Consider the following 22,576-nt stretch of genomic DNA (forward strand, 5'->3'; position numbering starts at 1 on the left):
AGATCATCCACAGAACTTTCCCTGAACTGCCTTTAAAGATAAAATAATTTTCTTAGAGAAGGGGACTAAAACTGCTCAGAGTATTTCAAATGTGATCTCACAAGTATCTTTTACAGTTGCAGTAAGACATCTCTACCATTTTTAAAACAAAACTCCAACTCTATTGAAATAGGGGCCAACATTCCTTTAGCCTTCCCAATTGCCTGTTGCACCTGTGTGCTAGCTTTGTGTTTCATATACCCTCACATACACCCTCAAATACCTTCACATTGAAAAAAAAACTGCAATTTAAATAATGCTGCTCTTTTGTTCTTCCTGCCAAGAATGAACAACTTTGCATATTCCCACATCATATTACATTTGGCAATTTTTTTGTCCACTTAACCTATCAATATCTCAACTGTTTGTATCCCTCTCACAAGTTGCTCTTCCATTTATTTTGCATAATCTGCAAATTTGGCTATAATACCTTTGCTTCCTTCCTCCAAGTCATTAACATGTATTATAAACAGTTGCGACCCCAGCACTGATCCCAGTGGAACTCCATAGTCACAGGTCACCAACATGAAAAAGAACCCTTTGTTTTCACTCACTGTTATCTACCCATGTCCATGCTAACATACTATCTTCAACACCATCAGCTCCTGAGTTGACTTTTGAGCTACCTCAGTGAATGCCTACAAAACCCACTTCTATCAACTCTAGTTGAGACTTCCTTGAAAAACATTCGAATAAATTAGTCAAAAACAATTTCCCTTTCATTAAGCTATGCTGACTCTGCTTGGTTAGATTATGATTTCCCAAATGTTTTGTTATTATTTGAATAATACTTTTGCAACAATATTTGATAGGCTAACTGGCCTATAGTTTCCTGCATTTTCTTTGCATTTAGCCTCATTAGTTTGTCTAATTCTACTTCTTTAGGAAGATCAATGGTATTTAATTCCTCCCTGTACTCTTTAGTGTTAACAGGATATTCGCAGTACCTTCCATATAAAAACTGATGCAAAATATCTGTTTAACTCCGCTGCCATTCCCTGGTCCCCCTAAAGCATCTCTCCAGATTCAATTTTTTAAGTAGCCAATGTTCATTTTGACCTCATTTTTAAGAAGTTCTTGTCAATTTTTAATATTCCCCACTAGTTTGCCCTCATTCGATCGATTTTCTGTGTTTTACCACCTTTTTAGTCCTCCTTTGTTGGACTGAATTTATCCAGTCTTTAGGTCTATCACTTACTATTCCTCCTTGAAAGATGTTTCTTTCAACAGAAAATTCTCCTCAACTTCCTTTGTTAGTCATACTTTGTTTACCTCTTTCTTTGAATCTATCCTCCTTACTCTGAGCAAAAATATATCTCAGCAATGAATTATCTCCTTAAATATCTGCCAATGCTGGCTTACTGTCATTCCTGCTAATCTATCAACCCAGTTCACTTTTACTAACTCTATCCTCATTTCATTCTAATTCCCTTCATTGGAGTTTATACAGTTGCTTCCAACACAAATTTCTCACTCTCAAACGGAATACGAAATTTTATCATATTACATTCATTACTTCAAGGTTATTTCTTCAGTCCACCTCATTGCCCATTAACAGATTGAAGAAGGCGTGCTCCCTGATTGGCTCAATGACATATTGCTCTACAAAACTATCCCTACTGCACTATGAACTCATCGTCACAGCTACCTTTTCTAATTTGGGTAACTCAAAACTAGCAAGATTAAAAATTACCCATAATTATTCCTCTATTCCTTTTTAACTTGCTCCTTACAGCCTTTCCTACACTGTGGATACTGTTTGGGATTCTGTACATTATTCCAACTCTTCTTTCCCTTCCTATTTTTTACATACCCCAAATGGACTCTACATCACAGAGCCAAGATTGTCTCTCACAAATGTCATCTCATCTCCTACTCACATTTCTACCCTGCCAATATTTCCATTCCTTCTGTCTTTGAAAGCTCAAATGAATTTTAAATTTTCAGTTTCAATTTCCTTGCATCCACGTTTCTGTGATGGCTACGAGATCATATTCATTTACCTTTTTTAGTGCTGTCAATTTGTCTACTTTAAAACGAATGCTTTGTGCATTAAGAATCTGGTCTCAGTAGGATTCAGGTGGAGTCTGCCCCATTGGAACAGCTCCCTCCTTCCTCAATACTATTGCTAATGTCCCATTAATTCAAACCCATTGCTCCTATACCAAATTTTGAGGCATGCATTACCTCTTATCTTGCAGACCCTTTGCCAATTAGCTCATGGCTAAGGTAGTAATCCAGACATTTTTACCTTTTTAGTTCTGCTTTTCAATTTAGCTCCTAGCTGTTCATATTCTCTGTACAGAACCTCTCTCCTCTTTCTACCTATATTGTTGGTACCCATGTGGACTACTGGATTTTCCCTTCCAACTCCAAGCTCCTCTGTGAAACAGATGAGTTATCCTGAAGCCGGATACCACAAAGCAGCACCGCCTAAGCAACTCAATCCTAGCCACAGAGGACAGTATCTATCCCTCTGACTATACTATCCTTGATTTCAACTCCATTTCTCTTTTTCACACACTCCATCCACCCTTGAATGGCTCCCTGTACTACAGTGCTGTGATCTGTTTGACCATCCTTTCCACAGTACCCACTCTCACCCACATGGGAGCAAGAATGTCAAACCTGTTGGACAAGCTCAAGGGCTGAGGGTCCTGTAGCATTCTCTCATGGATCCCATTTACTTCACTCGTAGTCATACCTTCCTGTCCCTGACCAGAGATTAATTACTTCAAATTCAGTCAAAGAGGTGTGACTGCCATCTCAAAGTGTCCAAGTAACCCTACCCACTCCCTGATATGTTCATCAACTGAGCTGGAGCTCCTCAAGCAACCAACATGGAGTACAGAAACAAAAATAGAAAGTGCTGGAAAAGCTCAGCAGGTCTATAAGTATGATATTATCAAACTGGAAAGGGCTCAAGAGATTTGCCAGGATGTTGCTAGGTATGGAAGATTTGAGTCATAAATAAAGGTTGGGACTTTTGTCATTGGGACATAGGAAGTTGAGAGGTGATCTGATAGAAGTTCATAAAGTAATGAGAGGTATAGATAGAGTTAATAGTAGTTGTCTTTTCCTAAGGATGGAGGATTTCAAGACTAGGGGGCACATTTTCAAGGTGAGAGGAGTGGGATTTAGAAAAGACAAGACACAAGTTTGTTTTTTTTCTTAAACAGAGGGTCATTCGCATGTTGAATGAACTTTCTTAGAAAATCGTGGACGCAGACACAATTACAACATTTAAAACATTTGGATAGATACATGAATAAGAGAGGTTTGGAGAGATATGTGCAAGGAGCAGGCAGGTGGTACTAGTTTAGGGATTATGTTCGGCATGGGCTGGTTGGACCAAAGGTCGACTCTGTATGATTCTAATTGTGGAAACCATACTGTGCATGAATTAATGGATGATCAATTAGCACAGAGCTGGAGAGATATTTATTTACTCAAAAGGAGTGTGAACCTATGGAATTCCCTACCATACAGAATTGATTATGGACTAATTTAATGCACAGGTGGACAAATGTTCTTCTCACGAAATCTAGAGGCATGGACAGCAGGCAGAAAAATGCAGAGTTGAAATCAAAGCTCAGCTGTGTTGTTGAAAGGACTCTTGTGGTGCAGTGGTAACGTCCTTACCCCTGAGCCAGGAGGCCTCATTTCAAGTCCCACATGCTCCACAGGTACGTAAACATCTCAGAACGGGTTAATTTTTTTAAAAAGTGTTAAACAATAAACCAAGCTTGACAGGCCATACAGACTACTCTTGCTCCCAGTTTTTTTTTTTTAAGATTTCTTATCATTCACCATTCTATCTTTGTGTTTTCTCTTCACCACTTCTAAGCTAAATCTTATGACATGATGATCACTCTTCCACTTAGACTACTCCAATCCCCAGCATCAGATCTAGTAACACATTCTTCTTAGTTGGACTGAATACACTGGTCACTGGAGTTCTACTGAACACATTTCAGAACTTCACTGGCTTTATTCAAATAATCAACAAAATGATGGTTGGGTAATTTAAGGTCTCCCAAACGCAGCACTTTTCAGTGCTTGCCCACCTGACTTTTCTGGAGATTTGCTTCACTGACTTTCTCAGAGTATCTACAGAAAAATCTCAGCATGTTATTCTTGCTTCTCAATCCTAACCAAATTGATGTGGTTCTTCCCTGCTGAAAACCATTCTCTCTTTCCACTATCGCATTGCTTTCCCACATCACAAATGACACTCCTACTCTTCTTTTTATTCTTATCTTTTCTAAACACTTCATATTATTGCATATTAAGTATACAATCCTTATCATTTTAAGCCACATTTCCACTATTGCCATTACATATTATCCCCATAACAATATTTGTCCCTTATCCACATTGAATTTTAATTTCCCATTATATTTTACACTGCTTCTATGAAATATGGTGCTATTTCCTTCTCAAATACTAACTAACACACTTTATTCCTCTCTTCCAATTCTATACAGTGGTATAGAGTCCTTGACTAATTTATTTAACACCTTTCCCAACTACGCTAGTAAACCTCCTGGTGAAGAAAATAGTCTGAGTGCTGAAGCACAACCCAGCCTGTTGAATAGATGCCTCCTGCCTTAGAACAGATCAGTGTTAAGATCCTGAAGCCTTCTTTGATACTCCACGCATCAAGATCGATATCGATATTGATCCTCCCCATTTTTTCTCCTCCTTGTTAATGTTTGTCACAGGAGGTAATCTGAAGGACCTTGCAACTTTTGAGGTCTAACTTTTTAAACTTCTTCCCTAGTCTATGGAAATCTGATCAGAGACTTGCCCTCTCTGGGTAAATGATGACGCATACCCAGACTTTTGGCTCCACCTACAAAATATACTGTAACATATTCAGGAGATCCTTTACTCATCAATGGTGGTTAACCAAATGCCTACCAGTTTCCCGATGTTATTTCTTAACATGACTGCCATTCTCTTTGTTGTTGTGTCCTGTGCAACACCTGTACAATGGTTTGAACTGTACATTTAAAGGTACTGTCACCCCCTATGCTGAATACTGGATTGAGAGTCTGGAATTGTTTACTTCATCTGTTCAGAGTGTCCTACTACCTACTCTCTTGAACTCTTACTGACAAAAGAATGACCAACTCTTTGAAACTACCAAATTAACGTTAGATAGCCTAAATAAAAAGTTTCAGTTAGCATTGCACACAAACAAGTACTTTGCTGCTTAGTACATAGGAATCTAATCAGTAGTTTCAAATAATTCATACCCAAAAAGTACTTGAAATTACAAATAAAAGCATCACTAAGCACAATGTTTTTACATCACCCACATCTAGTTGGAAAGTTGATTACATTAACAAGAACTGAACATGTGTTGCTGGAAAAGCGCAGCAGGTCAGGCAGCATCCAAGGAACAGGAGAATCGACGTTTTGGGCATAAGCCCTTCTTCAGGCTTATGCCCGAAACGTCAATTCTTCTGTTCCTTGGATGCTGCCCGACCTGCTGCGCTTTTCCAGCTACACATTTTCAGCTCTGATTTCCACCATCTGCAGTCCTCACTTTCTCCTCTACATTAACAAGAATAATGGTTGCTTAGAAACTTAAGGTTAATACTTAAGATGATCAATGCTGGGAGATCAAAATAGCACAAAGGCAAAGCAGGAAGAGTAAATCCTGCAGAGAAATAAATAGTGTTGTAGTTAACCTGAAATAGTAACACTCTGTCCTACCATCATCCACACCCCAGATCCTCAGATCCTGCATGAGATTTCCTGGATATTTCCAGCATTTTCTGTTTACAGATCACAGTAGCAATTGTGTAAACTAAGAATATAAAGCAATCATCATAACCAAGTTCCCAATTTACTGGTACAATGATGTCAGACATATGAATTTAGTCAATTTGATAGGTAATATCATTATCACAGTATCATTGTCACTAGCAAGTAAACATCAATTATTGTACCTGCAGTTAATCACCAACACGATCAAAATTTGTTATGCGATGGTTTCTTAATTACATACCAGACAATTTATATTTACTGCTTTCCGCGTATAGGCTCAAAAATGAAATACAGGATAAAGAGGCCTAAGGCCTTTGGCAACACGCTACTGGAGATCTACTTAAAACAACCAGAGGCACGTTTGTATCCTAATACATTTACTAACATTAATACCCACTGTTTTTTTTCCACGGGTTCCACCAGCTTCACTCAAAAAAACCCTTAGATTTAAATAACTGTGCAGTGACGCTTCTCTAATAAATATTAAAACTCTAGTCAATACCTACATTGTTAAAAACGTGTATATCATGAACATTTAGCTGCATTACAACGAAAACACCCCGTAGCAACATGCATTAAGAAAGGCGATCTTAAATATGATGAGACTTTGTACAGATTGTACCTTGCACAGTCCAGTCCGGTGATGAATGGAGATGTAATAACTGCGGATGTGCTGCAGAAAATACTCAGCAAAGACTGCTTATCTCAAGATCGCCTCTCTCAATATTTTCTTTGGGTAAATAAATTTTCTCCTCTTTATTTACACAGTGTGTTATCCGCAATCCCCGCTAATGACTAATGCCGGGGCTGCCTAGAACCTTTTTGTTGCCCCCTCAGTTTCCCTCGCCTCCCTTCACTTACCGACCGTCCCCGTTATTTCGCTGGCTCACATTTATAACCGCCAGTGCCGCCTGCGCATGCGCTGTGCCGACGCCAGGGTAGCAGGAGACAGCGTCGCCTCGCAACGTCAGGATTCAAACCGTTAGGCAGTGGGCGTGGCAGAGGCTTGGTATCGCTTGTCCAGCTTCGAGCTCGGGCGATCCTGCTCACCCTGACAATGACAATTGTTGTAGAAGGGGGTGTGGCCGAACTCCCGCCTTCCCTAGTGTTCAAACTGAGCCAGCGTTCGGAACCGTTAACGAGGCTTGGCGCCTGCGCACATCGTTCAGGCTCAGTGGCTCAAGTACTTGGAGGAGGGGGGGCTTGAGTAATGGAGCAGACTGATATGTTACGGCAAGTGGGAGGTTGAAAAATGAGGGTTCAAATAGGAAGAGAAGATTGTGGTAAGTAAGCTGAAAGGAACGGAATAAATACCAGGAAGGAAGAAAGGTAATATTTTAACAGTGTGTGAAGTGGAGTAAGTAATCGGAGGAGAGTACCTAATGATGTGGACGGGGACGGTAATACATAGAATATGTGACAGAGATTGGAAGGACGTAAAAACTATTTTCCAATCGACCTGTTCAAACACGTTATTGCACACCTCTAATGTAGATGGGAGTTAAAAATGGGACACAGGCAGTAACTGTAATCAAGCTGGGAGGGTGCATGATGGATGAGAATAGGTGGGGAGGGTATAGCATAGGGCTTGAACAACCAAGAAGGCTACATTGGAGAAAGTAGAAGAGGAGCAGAATAAGATTAGATTAGATTCCTTACAGTGTGGAAACAGGCTCTTCGGTCCAACCAATCCCCACTGACCTTCCGAAGAGTAACCCACCTAGACCTATTTCCCTCTGACTAATGCTCCTAACACTACAGGCAATTTAGCATGGCCAATTCACCTGACCTGCACATCTTTGTACTGTGGGAGGAAACCGGAGCGCATGGAGGAAACACACGCAGACACGGACAGTTGCCTGAGGCTGGAATTGAACCTGGGACCCTGGTGCTGTGAGACAGCAGTGCTAACCACTGTGCCAACCATGCCACTGTTCATATTTCATTGTTACAGCAGAAAAATATAATTCATTAGACAAGGTTCATAATTGAATCAACAAGGAAATATAACTAGTGCTTAGGTAGTAGAGAAACATACATGAGATCATAACTGAAGCAAGTGTAGACCATTCGATTCTGTGAACCTGCCCTTCTATTCAATAAGATCATGGTTGATTGGTTACCTCCACTCCACTTTCATGATTCCTGTGTTTCTTGATTTTCCTAGCATTCTAAAATATTTATGTGCGGCTTGAAAATACTTGACAGCCAAGCACACCCAAAAATGAGTTCTAAAGATTCACCACCCTTTGCATCAAGAAATAGCTTCCCATCTCAGTCCTAAACAGCAGATCTCTTATTCTGAGACTCTGATTTCTCATTCTACGCTTTCCAGCCAGCATTTACCCTGACCTGCCCTTATTTCATTTGTGTCAGGATGATCTTCACTCATTCTTCCAAGCCCTAGGCATCTAGGTCTAGCCTCAGAACAATTCCCTCATCCCAGGAATTGGTCTAATCAAATATAGATACAGTATGTTTTTTCTTTGAGCATGGTATCAAAACTGAACACTGACAGAGTCTTAACCATAGCAAGACTTCTTTCTTGTACTCCAACCCTTGTAATAAAAGTCAACATACCTTTTATCTTTTTAATTGCATGCTACAACTACATGTAAACTTTCTATATGTATGTACAATGATGCCAAAATCCCTCTGCATACCAACGTTTAATAGGTTTTCAAAATTTAATATAAAAGCTGTTTTTCTATTCTTGGCATGTGGAATAACCTACATTATGCCCCATCTTCTACCTTCTTGGTAGCTCATTTAACATGACAATCTTCCTTTGTAGACTTCTTGTATCCTCCCCAGACTTTAAACTTTCCTGTCTACCTTTATATCATCCACAAATCTGCGTGTATTTACTTGCTTCATCCAAGTCATCCATATAGACCATGAATACCCCAATATATGTCCTGTAGGCTTTCCAGTCATACAATCCTGACTTGTCTATTCCTACTGTCTATCCTTTAACCAATCATCAATCCATTGCTGATGTATTCGCTCAAGCCCCATGAACTTTTGTGCAGCACTTTATTGAATGCCTTTGGAAGTTAAAATGTACAATATCCGCAGTTGCCCCTCTTTTTCTCCTTGCCAGTTAAACCCTCAAAAATTTCAAGATTTGTTCACACAATTTCCTTTCAGTAAACTGTGTTGACTCTGCCTAATCATGTTATGATTTGATAAATGACTTGGTACTATCTCTTTATTAATGGATTCCTGCATTTTCACACTAACTGCTGTCTGCTTAATTTGGCATTATTGGATAAAGATGATAGGTTTACTACCTTCCATTTCCTGTGACTCTTTCAGAATCTAGGAAATTTTAAAAAATTATAACCAACACAACTACTATCCCTGCAGTCTCCTCGGTTAGATTTCAAAAACTGAAAACACATTTTTTAAAAGAGACATGTAAATTATTTTAACTATCACATCTTGCCAAAACCCTCAACAACTTCTCCTTTCAATCCTCCCACTTCTTCCAAACCAAAGGAGTAACAATGGGCACCTGTATTGGATCCCAGCCAAGCCTGCCTCTTCGTTAAGTATGTGTAACAGTCCATCTTCCAGAGCTACACCGGCACCATTTCCCACCTTTTCCTCTGATACATCGATGACTATTGGCGTTACCTCGTGCTCCCACAAGGAGGTTGAATGGTTCATCAAATTCACCAACACCTTCCACCCTGACCTCAAATTCATCTGGACCATCTCTGACACCTCCCTCCCCTTCCTGGACCTCTTCATCTCTCGACTGACTAACCATGGACATCTACTACAAACGCAATGACTCCCACACTACCTGGACTATACCTCCTCCCACCCTGCCTCCTGAAAAATGCCATCCCCTATTCCCAATTCCTCTGCCTCCGCCACATCTGCTCCTAGGATGACCTTTACCACCGTAGAACATCCCAGATGGCCTCCTTCTTCAGAGACTGCAATTTCCCCTTGTGGTCGACGATGCCCTGCAGCACATCTCTTCCACTTCCCGCATCTCCGCCCTTGAATTCCACCCTTCTAATCACAACAAGGACTCAGCCACCCTGGTCTTCACCTTCCATCCCACCCCACCCCCCAGATACTTCATATCATCCTCCGTCACTTTTGCCACCTACAAACAGACCCCACCACTAGGGATATATTTCCCTCCGCACCTCTATCTGCATTTCGGAAAGACCATTCCCTCGGTGACTCCCTTGTTAGATCCACGCCCCCCCCCCCCCCACCACCAGCCCACACCCCACTCCCGACACCTTCCCCTGCCAAGAAGTGCAAAGCCTGCGCCCAAAACCTCTCCCCTCACCTCCAATAACCCGAAGGCTCCTTCCACATCTGACAGAAATTTACCTGTACTTCCATACACGTCATCTACTATATCCATTGCACCCGATTTGGTCTCCTCTACATCGGGGAGACAGGATACCAACTTGTGGATTGTTTCAGAGAACATCTCTGGGACATTCGCACCAACCAAATCCACCGCCCCTTGGCCGAAGACTTTAACTTCCCCTCCCACTCCACCGAGGTCATGCAGGCCCTGGGCCTCCTCCATTGCCAAAGCCTAACCACCCAATGCCTGGAGGAAGAACACCTCATCTTCCTCCTTAAGACCATATGGGATCAATGTGGATTTCATCAGTTTCTTCATTTCCCCTCTCCCTACCTTATCCCAGTCCCAAACCTCCAACTTGGCACCGCCCTCTTGACCTGTCCATCTTCCTTCCCACCTATCCATACCTCTCCGTCCTGTCACCTTTCTCCCCCCTACATTCATCTACTTATCACATTCCCAGCTATCTTCCTCCCAGCCCCACCCCACTTCCATTTATCTCTCGGCTCCCCTGGCCTACAAACCTAATTTCTGATGAAAGGCTTATGCCCAAAACATTGATTCTCCTGCTTCTCAGATGTTGCCTGACCTGCTGTACTTTTGCAGCACCACACTCTCGACTCTATTCTCCAGCATCTGCAGTCCTCACTTTCTCCTCCCTATAGGACAACCAGTTCAGGTAATTTTTTTTGGCTTTTAATCCCATTAAATTTTCCAGAACGTTATCTTAGTTAGTCAATCATATTATACTTATTTTTCCAATTAACCTCTCAGGTGTTGTTATGCACCTCTGGAGCAGGTGGGACTTGAATCTGGCCTCCAGGTCCAAGAGTAGGGATACTACCACTACATCACAATAGGGCCCAAATCCTCAATTTTCAACTATTTCAGACATTTTCGGGCTACCTGATTAGACTTAATCTTTCATGGTAAGTGAACATTACAGTTAAGTAATCCACCTATGACTTAATTAGAAAACTTTGTAAATATTAGTTTGAATTAGATTCAAAGAAAACTAACTTAAAAGGCACTGCGATGAGTAGCTCACTCCTAACTTACAAAAGCTTTCCTATCATCTGCAAGGCATAAATCACAAGTATGACTGTAAAACAGAAGTATAACTGGTCAGATGAATGTAACTCCAACCACACTTGAGAAGCTGAACATCATGCCAAACAAAGCAGACTATTTGATCAGTGCCTTATCCATCACCTTCCGCACTCACTCCCTTCACAAATGACACAGTGGCAACGGCGGGTACTACCTACATTGATGCAATACAGCAACTTCCTGAGTCTCCTCCAACGGCACCTTCGAAACCACCAACTTTTACCACGTTGGGAAACAAGGATAGCTGACATATGGGAACACCACTAGCTGCAAGTTCCCCTCCAAGTCAAAGACTATCTTAACTGGAACTACTTCACTATCTCGCTTTTTTCACTGCCACTGGATCAAAATCCTGGAATTTCCTAATATAACTCTGTGAATATTTTTTACTAAGTACTGTTTCTTCGTGGCCATCAATTTTCTTATATCAGATTTATTCCTCCCTCTTCTTCTTCTGATAGGTACCAGTGTGTTTAATTTTATCCTGATTTATTTCAAAGTCTAGCTCTTTGTGGGGTATATGTCAATGTCTTGATGAATAAAAGGTTATCAAACTCTGCTGCTCACATTAACCATTTCACGTAGTGAAATTATTTAGTAACTAAGCATGTTTGAGACCTTTGTTTGCAGTGCAATTCCCCATGAATTTTAGCATGTTAGATACTTGTTTAACAAATCCCAATTGCACACTCAGCCCCAAATCATCCCACAGCTGCCATCCAAACAACCCCTGGACACTCAGGTGATCTCCAGCATCTGCAGTCCTCACTTTTTCCATATCAAAAGGTTAGGGACAAGGAACCTAAAGAACTGTGGATGCTGGAAATCTGAAATGAGAAGAAATTGTTGGAAATCCTCAGCAGATCTGGCAGCATCTGTGGAGAGAAATCAGAGTTAACGTTTCTGGTCGGATGATCCTTCTTCAGAAGTTCTGAAGAAGGGTCATTGGATCCAAAATGTTAACTCTGATTTCTCTCCACAGTTGCTGCCCGACCTGCTGAGATTTTCCAGCAATTTCTGTTTTTGAGTTAGGGGCAAGTGTCTGACTGGAGATATGTGCTTATCTCCTAAAGCCTGGTCTGAATGCTTGAGATAGTGGTTTCCAAATTTTTCTTAATTGAGAGGCTACCTGAGCACAAGGAAGGCACCAGGTCACAATGGTAGTCCTGCTTTTGTGTCTAATGGAATTGAGGAGCAACATGCTTAACAGGAAATGCACAGCCCTAAGCATGAGGAGGGAAATGAGAGTGGTACTGGAGGCCATATTCTCACCATAGGCTTTACCACAGATTGAAGTACCTGAAAATGCTGAAGAACCGGTGTAACAGAAAGGTACAGCTCTCCAATTGTGCCCTCCTCTAGCTTTAAAATTTGCTGTAGCCTTGACATGCTTATCCTCTGGTTGTTTTCAAGAATCAGCAATGAACCTTCATCCTGTGTTGTGAAAACCAGATGTTAAGTTCACATCCAGACAGATAAGGACTCGATGATGCAAAGAGTTGGGCTTTTTGCCTCTATTGCTGGATTCACCTGTGTGCAGATGTTATTGATTACACCGATATGGCTATCAAATTACCAAGTAACCATCCAATGAGACTCACCAACAAGAAGTGATTCTACTTCTTCAACTTTTAATTGGTCTGTGGCCACAACATGAAATTTCTGCTTGTTTGTTTTGCTTCCCTGACACTTGTCACAAATTCTTTATGCTTTGATAATCAAGGTTGTCACAGCACTTAATTCTACCTACAATCCAAGTGGGTGAATTCCAGTGGGTAATAACCCATGGTGTTGAGGGTAATTTATTAGCATGGATGGGGAATTAGCTAGCTAATAGAGGACAGAGAGTTGAGATAAAGGAGCATTTTAGAGATTGTGAGCTGTTGTGGAGTGCCACAGGTTTCAGTGCTGAGGCTATTAGAAATGATGGTACTATTGAGAAGTTTGCAATGATGCAAAAATTGGAGATAAGGTAAATATTAAAGATGAGACAAGGAATCTACAGAGGGGATATAAGCAGGTCAAGTGAGTGGGATAAAATTTGGCACATGGAATATAATGTTGGAAAATGTGAGTAATGCATTTTGGCTGCAAGAATAGAAAAGCTGAACACTTTAACTGAGGAAAGACTTCAGCAATCTAGATCTCAGAGGGATTTGGGGTGCTAGTGCATGAATCGCAGAAAGTGAACATTCAAGTTTGACAGGTAATAGGGAAGACAAATAGGATTTTTATTTATTTATTCATTCATGGAATGAGAGCCTCACTAGCTAGGCCAGCATTTATTGCTCTGCGTCTGGAGTCACCTGTAGGCCAGACCAAGTAAGGATGGCAGTTTCCTTCCTTAAGGGATGTTAGTGAACCAGATGGGTATTTCCTACAATCCACAATGGTTTCATGGTCACCATTAGACTCTCAATTCCAGAACTTCAATAAATTGAATTCAATAATATTGTTACTTTCAAAGGATCTGCAATGTAAAAACTAAACAAGGCTGTAGTTGGACTACGGCTGGAATACTGGGAACAGTTCTAGTCCCATAATCCAAGGAGAGGTATACTGGCATTGGAGACAGTCCAGAGAAAGTTTCACAAGGTTGATCTGAGGTATACAGGGATTTTCTTTTTCGAAGAAGGTGAGGAGGCTGGGCTCATTTTTACTGGAGTTTAAGAAAATGAGAGATCTCATTAAAAACATAGAAAGGTCTTAGAAGGCTTGATGTAAGGAGTCATCTGCTTAAAACAAAGACAAGGATTTTTTTCTCACGGAGGGTAGTGAATCTATGGAACTCTTTAATTGATTTTTAGATAACCCCCCTGCCACCTGCCTGGCTTTTCAATAGGATGTTTATCCTTGGATATTTAGCTCCTAGTCCTGATCCCCTTGCGGCCACATCTCTGCGATGCCCACTACATCATACCTGCCAATTTCGATCTGCTCCACAAGCTCATTTACTTTATTTTCTTTACTGTGTGCATTCATACAACACCATCAGCCCTACATTGACTGCCCCTTCTTTTCATTGTCATTTGTTTGTCCAGTGAGTTTAAAGTTTGATTCTTAACTCTTTCCAAACACTCAGTTCTATTTTGTGTGCTGGAGACTTTAATAACCTCTTCTGTGTTCTCCTTTCTTTGCATTTTTTCATATTTGTCCATGCAGTTGAATCCACTCCCACAAACATTAACCTGCTGCTTTGCTTCCCATTGGCTATTATACTACTTAGAGTTTTAACCTTCCTTTTTCCCCACCTCCCCAACCCCCACTTCCTAGTTTAAAGTCCTGTTGACCACCCTATTTATCTTTTTCGCTAGAACACTCGTCCCAGCTCAGTTCAGATTTCTCCTGTTCCAATGCTGATGCGAGTGCCCAATGAAACAGAACCCCTCCTATCTACGCTACTCTTTTAGCCACTTGTTTACTTCCCTTATTCTCATGTCCCTATACCAATTTGCACACGGCTTAAGCAGTAATCCGGAGATTACAGCCCTTGAGGACCTGTTCTTTAATTTAATTCCTAGTTCCTGATAATCCCTAAACAGGCCCTCTTTGCCAGTCTTGCCCATGTTATTTGTCCCAACGTGGACTGTAACAAGTGGATCCTCCCACTCCCTCTCCAATATCCTTTCTAGCCTATCAGAGATGTCCTGCACTCTTGGCACTGGGCAGGCAACACATAATGTGGGACTATCAATCCTGCTTACAAAGGATACTAGCTATTCCCCTAATTATAGCATTCCTAGAATTACCACTTTGTCATTTTGGTCCCCCTCTTTTATGGCCTCCTGTAATATGGTGCCATGGTCAGCTGGCTCATCCTCCCTACAGCTCTGTTCCTCATCCACACAGGAAGAAAGTAGATTAAAACTTATAGTGTGGTGTGGAAATAGGCCATTTGGCCCAACAAGTCCATATTTTTGGACTGTGGGAGGAAACCTACACAGACATGGGGAGAATGTGAAATTTCCACACAGACGGGAATTGAACCCGGGTCTCTGGCGCTGTGAGGCAGCAGTGCTAACCACTGTGCCACCATGCTGGCCACCTTGCACCCTGTACCTGTTAGACAAGGTCAAGAGCTGAAGCTCCTGTATCCCTGAATGCAGGATCATTCTACCTGCCTCGCTTGCAGACACACCATGCTGTCCCTGGCCACTGACCAGATTTATGGTACTTAAACTACCAGGTGTGACTGCCTCCTGGAATAAAGTGTCCAGGTAACTCTCCCCCTCCCATATGTGTCACAGTGTCTGAAGCATGGAGTCCAGCTCATCAGTTCTGAGCCAAAGTTCCTCCAAAATCCAATATTGCTGCAGATTTGTTCACTGCAGCTTGCAATGGGATCAGTTAGCTCACACATTATATAGCCACGGCACATTACCTGCCCAGCCATCTCAATTAATTAATTGATTAGTTAGTTAATCCTGTTTAGTTAATTATGTTAGTTTCGGAGTGTCATTTTTTTCAAATCTGAGACAGATTTCCTACCAGGTAAAAACAATGACTGCAGACGCTGGAAACCAGATTCTGGAGTAGAGTGGTGCTGGAAAAGCACAGCAGTTCAGGCAGCATCCGAGGAGCAGTAAAATCGACGTTTTGGGCAAAAGCCCTTCATCAGGAATACGGTCACAGCTCTCCTTTGATATCACTTTTTCAGTTTGGTTTCATTTACTCTGTGTGCTCTTCCCTCTGCCTTCACTCCTGGAAACAAGGTCAGATGATGTAGAAACTGTGTAAATAGAGTTGAGGAGCCGTAAAGGTAAAAAGATTACCATAATGGGAGTTATGTACAGGCCTCCAAGCAGTCAGGATGTGGGGCACAAGATACACCAAGAGATAGAAAAGGTGTGTAAGACAGGCAAGTTTACTGTGATCATGGGGGATTTCAATATGCAGGTGGACTTGGAAAATCAGGTTGGTAGTGGATCATTTTGGAGGAGCGTATGATGAAGCCCACTCGGGAACAGGCAGTTCTGAATTTGATGTTGTGCGATGAGGCAAACTTGATAAGGGAGCTTAAGGTGAAGCAAACATTAATCCTGAGGACAAAGAAGCATTCTAAAAGGAGGATGAGGCAAGCATAACTGACAAGTGAAGTCAAGGGCAGCACATAAGCAAAAGAGAAAGCATATAATGTGGTGAAGGGCAATGGGAAGCCAGAGGATTGGGAAGCCTACAAAGACCAACAGAGGACAACAAAGAAAGAAATAAGGAGGGCAATGTTTAAATATGAGGGTAAACTAATTAATAATATTAGAAAAGATTGCAAAAGTTTCTTTAGATATAAATGGCAAAAGTGGACATTGAAATTGAGATAAACAATTTTTTTATTCATTAAGGGTTATACAGAAAAGTAAATGAAATTGAGGATGATCAAATGAATCATGATCTCATTGAATGGCGGAGCAGACACAGTGAGCTTAATGGTCTAATTTTGCCTCTCCATTTCATAGTTTTATGGTCTTATCATGCTTAGAGCAATGACTATTTGCCACTTTTTGGGAATCTTTGACAAGAATTAGAATCATTATCATTAAACGGGGCTTGGGATTTCTCAAGATGCAATCCACTGTTTGGGCAAGACCTTGAAACTGTAAGGTTTCAAGCATTGTGGTAATCTGCTGCTCCATAATATAGCCCTCCAGATAGTTGGGTAACTCGAAGATCAACACAGCTCTGAACTCTAGGGTGAAGCCATCAGGATTGCCATCAATGTTAGGAATCATCTGATCCAGACAAGTCCTTCTAACATGGTTGAAAAGCATGGTACAGAGTTCACTTTAAACAACTCATGAGAGCATTTCTGTTGAGGACATTTCTGGACCATTTCAACATTTACTGCTGAAGAAGAATGTACATCTGTTTGTCCATTGTTTGTGGATTCTTGATTTCTTTCACTCCTTAGTACCTATTAATAAAAGAAAGATTTATATATCTTGTTTGATTCAATATTTTATGCTGGTGAAAAATAAAAAAAAATAAAGCTTTCAGGTGGTGGATACTTCAGTGACCCATTTCTTACTCTTGCTTTGCACTGACTTTACTCCTTACGGCATCAGATCAGGTGGAAGCAGCTTACTCATTTGTCTTTGCTTGGACTGAGATACCTATGATACTTGTTCCCACTGGCATCTCCATGAGGAGGACATCTCATGCTATGCGCCTAACATTGTCACTGGGCCCCACTGCATAGAAGTGGATTAAAGGAAGCAGCTGATAATGTTGGCATCTTGGAATTCTGCTGATGGGGTGTCGAAGAGCACCCTTGCCTGCATGCCTCCACATATTTGTCCAAAACACCCTCCAAATTATGTGCCAAATATCAGAAAGAATCAATAGGAAAGTACAAGCTGAATTTTAGTGTATTTAGATATTTTGTCTACATAATAAAATGAACAGAAATGGACAATGATACCTTCCTATGAATGTCACCTACATCTTTCATCTGATGAACAAATAATCCTCCATTTTGAATTCCACTTGGAATAGCAAGTGAACTCTGGGCTGAAGAGTTACATGTGCGTTACAAAGAGTGTCTTGGTAATAGCATCACTGATTAGACTGAGTGCTAAAGGACATAGCTGCCAGACAAAGGTTGCGAGAGATAGTGAGGGAACAAATACAAGGAATTAGTTAAGGCTGTGTCTCCTGAAGTTTTGCTTTGCACCTGCAATAAGTCCTGTGCACTTGGTGAAATGCTCTGTCAGTTAAAAAAAGATATAGTGGTGCCCAAATAAGCACATTAAATATAAGCAAATGGGATGGAATGAATCACTGGCAATCCTGGTAGGGGTACTGCACGTGAACATTTTGCACATGCATACTGACAGTGTTTTGGGGGTGTCCGCAGACGTTCTTATTACAGTATTTGTATTTATCTTTACCAAGTACAAATCACAGAAGTATTTCTCCATGACCCGTTGGTAAGAGTGACCACTGCATGGTCATTGTGGAGTGAAAGTTCTACATTTATTGTGAGAACAACTTCCATTATACTTTATATTGCCACCAGAACGTGGACAGGGAGGGATTATATTAGAGGCCAATAACGAGGGCCTAAGGCTATCTGTGTTCGAGTTGGGGGAGACCGTTATTTAGTTCAGGCTGAGGCCTCAGGTCAGGAGCAGCACCAACATCCATAATTTCTGTCCCTGTTTAGCTACTATTCTGTTTTAAGTGAAGTGGATTAAAAGTAAATCTCATTGCTCAAACCTTTGCGTCCAGCAATCACAAGTATACCATCACAGTCTGTAACTTCATGACCTAATATGTCCCTCTCTACTCATTACTATAAAACCAGATAACCTGCCCAGAGATTTAGGAGAACATGGTAAGAGTGGCATCAGATGAACCTGAAAATGACATGCTTTGTGAAGAAGCAACTCAAAAACAATTGTTATACAGCAAAGCAAGCATGGTATATTCAAGAGTTAAGTCATCCGATAACCAATAGGTCATGGCACAGCCTTGCAACCATAACCAGGTTTATAGGTTGTAAACATTTAAGCAACTTATAAGAGGGCAAAATTCTATGACTGTGTCTATCCCCAAGAATGGTGAAGACCAGCAAAAGGGCACAAGGAATGCAAAGGAAGAAACTGGTGTATTTACAAACATTTTGATGCATTTGAGATCAAGAAGCAGCTGAGTGTGCTGGATAGAACAAAGGCTATGGGACACTTGAATGTCCCCAGTGTAACACTGAAGAACTGTGCTCAAGACGTAGCTGTGCCTAAACTCAAGCATATTCCTAGTGGACAGCTGAAGATCTATGTGCCTAAGTTGCTGTACCCTCTACTCAAGCCAATTCCTAGTGTGGCACTGAAGATCTATGCTCCAAAAGTAGCTGTGCCTTGACTCAAGCAGTTCTAACAGAGCTGCAACACTGAAACTCTACCTGATGATTTGGATAATTACCCAAGTTTGCCCTGTTCACAAACAGCAGGGTAAATTCAATCTATCCAATCAGCCTACTCCCATGCATCAGCAAAGGAAGGGAGCTGCAGAAAATGGTATCAAGGAATACCTGTTCACCAATGTGCAGTGTGGGTTCAGCAGGATTAATTTGCTTCAGAACATGTGACAGCCTGAACACAAGACATTAATTCCTCAGTTAAGGTGACAATGAATGCATTCCACTGAACATGGCAAGAAGGAAGTCTTGTATAACCAAAGTCAATTGGTATTCAGGGAAAACACCAGTTGGTGTAATATTATGAAGATACTCATAACTGTTGGAGACTAATCATCTCTGTCCCAGGCCATTGCTTCAGGAATTCGTCAGAGTAGTGCCCTGATCTAACTAGCTTCTGCTACTTCATTAGTGATCTTCCAGTATAAAATGTAGGTGTCTTGGCTGATGATTGCACAGTGTTGTGTTCTGTTTGCAACTTCTCATGCCCACATGTGCTAAAGACCTGGCAACATCCATTCTGGTACAGATAAAAAAGAAAATATGTACTGAGCAATGACTATTTCTAAATGAGTGGGTTGAAAGACCTCCCCTTGACTTTCATTAATCCCAATATCTGTAACATTTGGGTCACCATTGATCAGAATCTCATCTGGACCAACTTTGTTATATCAAAATTACAAGGCCTAGTGACCCTAAATCATTGGCTTACTTCTTGAAACTCTAAAACACCCTGTGACCTACAAAAGTACATGTTAGAAGTGTGATTGAATATGTTCAATTTATTTGGATCAGTGTAGCTCCAAGAAACTCAACACCACCAGGACAGACTGTGCACTTAATTCCTTAGCTTGTCATGGATGCAGTTAGTACAACCTGCACAAAACACTTGTTCAGCAGCTTGCATGCCTTCTTTGACTACTTCTCAAAACCACAAACTAAATCACCTGAAAGGAGCAGGGGAGCAGCTGCTTGTGAATGTTATCACCTCCAATTTTTCCCAGTTGTGACATGGACAGTCATTGGCATACTTTCATAGGCATTGATTCAAAATCCTGGAAATTCCTGCATAATAGCACTTAGGGATTATCTTCACTACATGAATTGCTATTGCTTTTTGGAACAAGTTTCAATGTCACTTTTGAAAGGGCAACTAGGGAGTTTTGCCAGTTATCTCCAAAAACTGAGAACAATGTTTTTAAAAAAATGAAATATAAGTTCAATTTTCATATTTCAATGGTTGGGAATTTTCATGGAAAAAAAGCTGTTTTACCCACATTATATTCTTTGTACTTATCTTAAAGTCTAAAAAGAAATAATTCCAAGTTTCAAATGTTACCATCATCTCAAAATAAATGAACTTTCGACAGTACACTTCTGAAATTGAATTCTATAGTGCAGAACATGCTTAATTTCTATGCTTAATTATGTTTAATTAACTATACTTAATTTCTATGAATAACATTAAGGTAGCACAGGAATAAAAATAAGCAATTCAATCTCCACAGCCATGGCTGATATGTATTTTAACTCTATTTATCTGCTTTGGTTCTTTAGCCTTTAATATCTAACAACAAATTATCACAAGTTATGACATTTTCAGTTGAACTAGCCCTACACCTTTTGGGGCAGAGAATTCCAGATTTCTACTACTCTTTGGTTGAATAGTTGCACCCTGACGTCTTTGAACAACCCAGTTGTATTTCCAAATTGATCCTTCCATGTTCTGCACTCTGCCACTAAATAGAATGTCGTTTTGTAGCCTAATGAATCCTTTCACTCTTTTGAACACCTAATTAGATCACTGTTTGTACTTAGTGAAATATAAGCTTAGTCTACTCAACCTGTCTCTTAGTTTAACCCTTTTAGTCACTGTATTGCTTTGGTGCAATTACATTGCACTACCTTCAATATATCACAGATACTGTGATACTGTGAGGCACAGTATTCAGAACTATACACAGTATGCCAAATCTAATCTAAGCTGAGCCTTGTATAATTATAGAATAGTTTCCACATTTTATATTCTGTTCTTCTTGAAATATAGGTTCAAATTTTATTATCTATTTGATATTTTGTATTACTTTTGTCCATTACCTTTAGTCATTTCTACGCATACCTTCCCAAATTGTTTTGCAATCCACATTTCAATTATTTTTAATATTTTTCTTCAATGCCTATTTCATTGTACAGTGTGTGACCTATGTATAATCCAATAGGATTTATGTTAAAGTTCAGATTTGATTGAATGGTATGTGGCTTTGGATTGTGCACCTAAGAGTTTTTAATGATTATTATGTAAGTGATTCTATAGCCATGGTGATTTCTTCTAAAAAAATACATTCTGAAAGGGATAGTTCTTGAAGGCTAATGGGAATTTGTTTATATTGGGAGAGTTTTATGAGGGAATAAACAATTGTGCATTAGGCTTCCAGTTTAGACAGTCAAAGATTGATTCTTTTCCTTATTGATTAGAGGAAGCACCCATAGCTTGAAAAACAGCTTCTGAGTTTCCATTTGGCAGGTTTGCAAAACTTGTGGTTGAAGCTGTGCATGTAAAACAATTGCTTCAGAGAAAGGTAGGTAACTTAGCACTGTTAATAAGCTACCTCAGTGTGAGGACATTCTTTTTAAAGTTCCAGACCAAAAGTGTTTGATTAAAACCCTAAAGAGGTTATTTGAAGCTTTGGGAAGTGGCCCTTTAACTGTGGCTAATCAGGTGGATTAACTGGCACCTTCCTTGCCGCTGGCAGGATGGCTTAGTAGTGGGAAGGTGACAAGACTACAGGTGCCCGCCACCCCAAACATTTCCCTGCTATTATAAGGACCTATTAACCTATCAGCAAAATGCTGATCAAATTTGGCCAGTAATTGAATGGATAAGGTCCTAAGAATGCAAAGTTTAATCCTAGTCCTTGGTGGAGTTATAGCTAGAGTAGCAAGTGAGACTGGTATTAATGACCTCAGTATGTCTGGGACGCAAGGGCAAACCAGTTATAATTCTCATTCTTGGTCACTTCCTAGTATCTTCTAGAAAATGTGTGCATATGAACATTGAGGGCAGGTTCAGTTTTAATGTCCTTCACAGAAAAATAGCTTCTCAGAGTTGACTGTTCACTTATAAAGCAAACATATTTAGGGGAGCTACAAAGGACTGTTGCTATTTATGGAATCATATTTCATCCTATTGTAACAGCAATAGGTGGTGACAGTGATGGAAAACACTGAACAAGGGAACTATATGGTTCTTTCAGGCCTCCACCAGCAGGTGGTGACTATGAGGGAGGGCAGCTGAAGCAGTCAAATGAACTCTATTGAAAATGAAAGAGTGCATTTTGTGGAGAGAGGGCTGATTGGAAGGGAAAGTAGACAAAGACATCTCTCAACCCAATGTA

The 22,576-nt window shown here is 40.6% G+C and overlaps 1 protein-coding gene across 2 annotated transcripts in view; it reads right to left on the minus strand.

Annotated features, from left to right (window-relative positions):
• Positions 1-6,909, minus strand: part of clgn (calmegin) — a 67,128-nt gene extending 60,219 nt beyond the window's left edge. Inside the window, exon 1 of one of the 2 annotated variants that reach the window (XM_072584109.1) lies at positions 6,679-6,909. The gene's annotated coding sequence lies outside the window, so the exon portion shown is untranslated. The other variant, XM_072584110.1, reaches the window with a different exon arrangement.
• Positions 6,910-22,576: the final 15,667 nt, after the last annotated feature.

This window comes from Chiloscyllium punctatum, chromosome 14, assembly GCF_047496795.1.
Source record: "Chiloscyllium punctatum isolate Juve2018m chromosome 14, sChiPun1.3, whole genome shotgun sequence".
Lineage (NCBI taxonomy): Eukaryota > Metazoa > Chordata > Chondrichthyes > Orectolobiformes > Hemiscylliidae > Chiloscyllium > Chiloscyllium punctatum.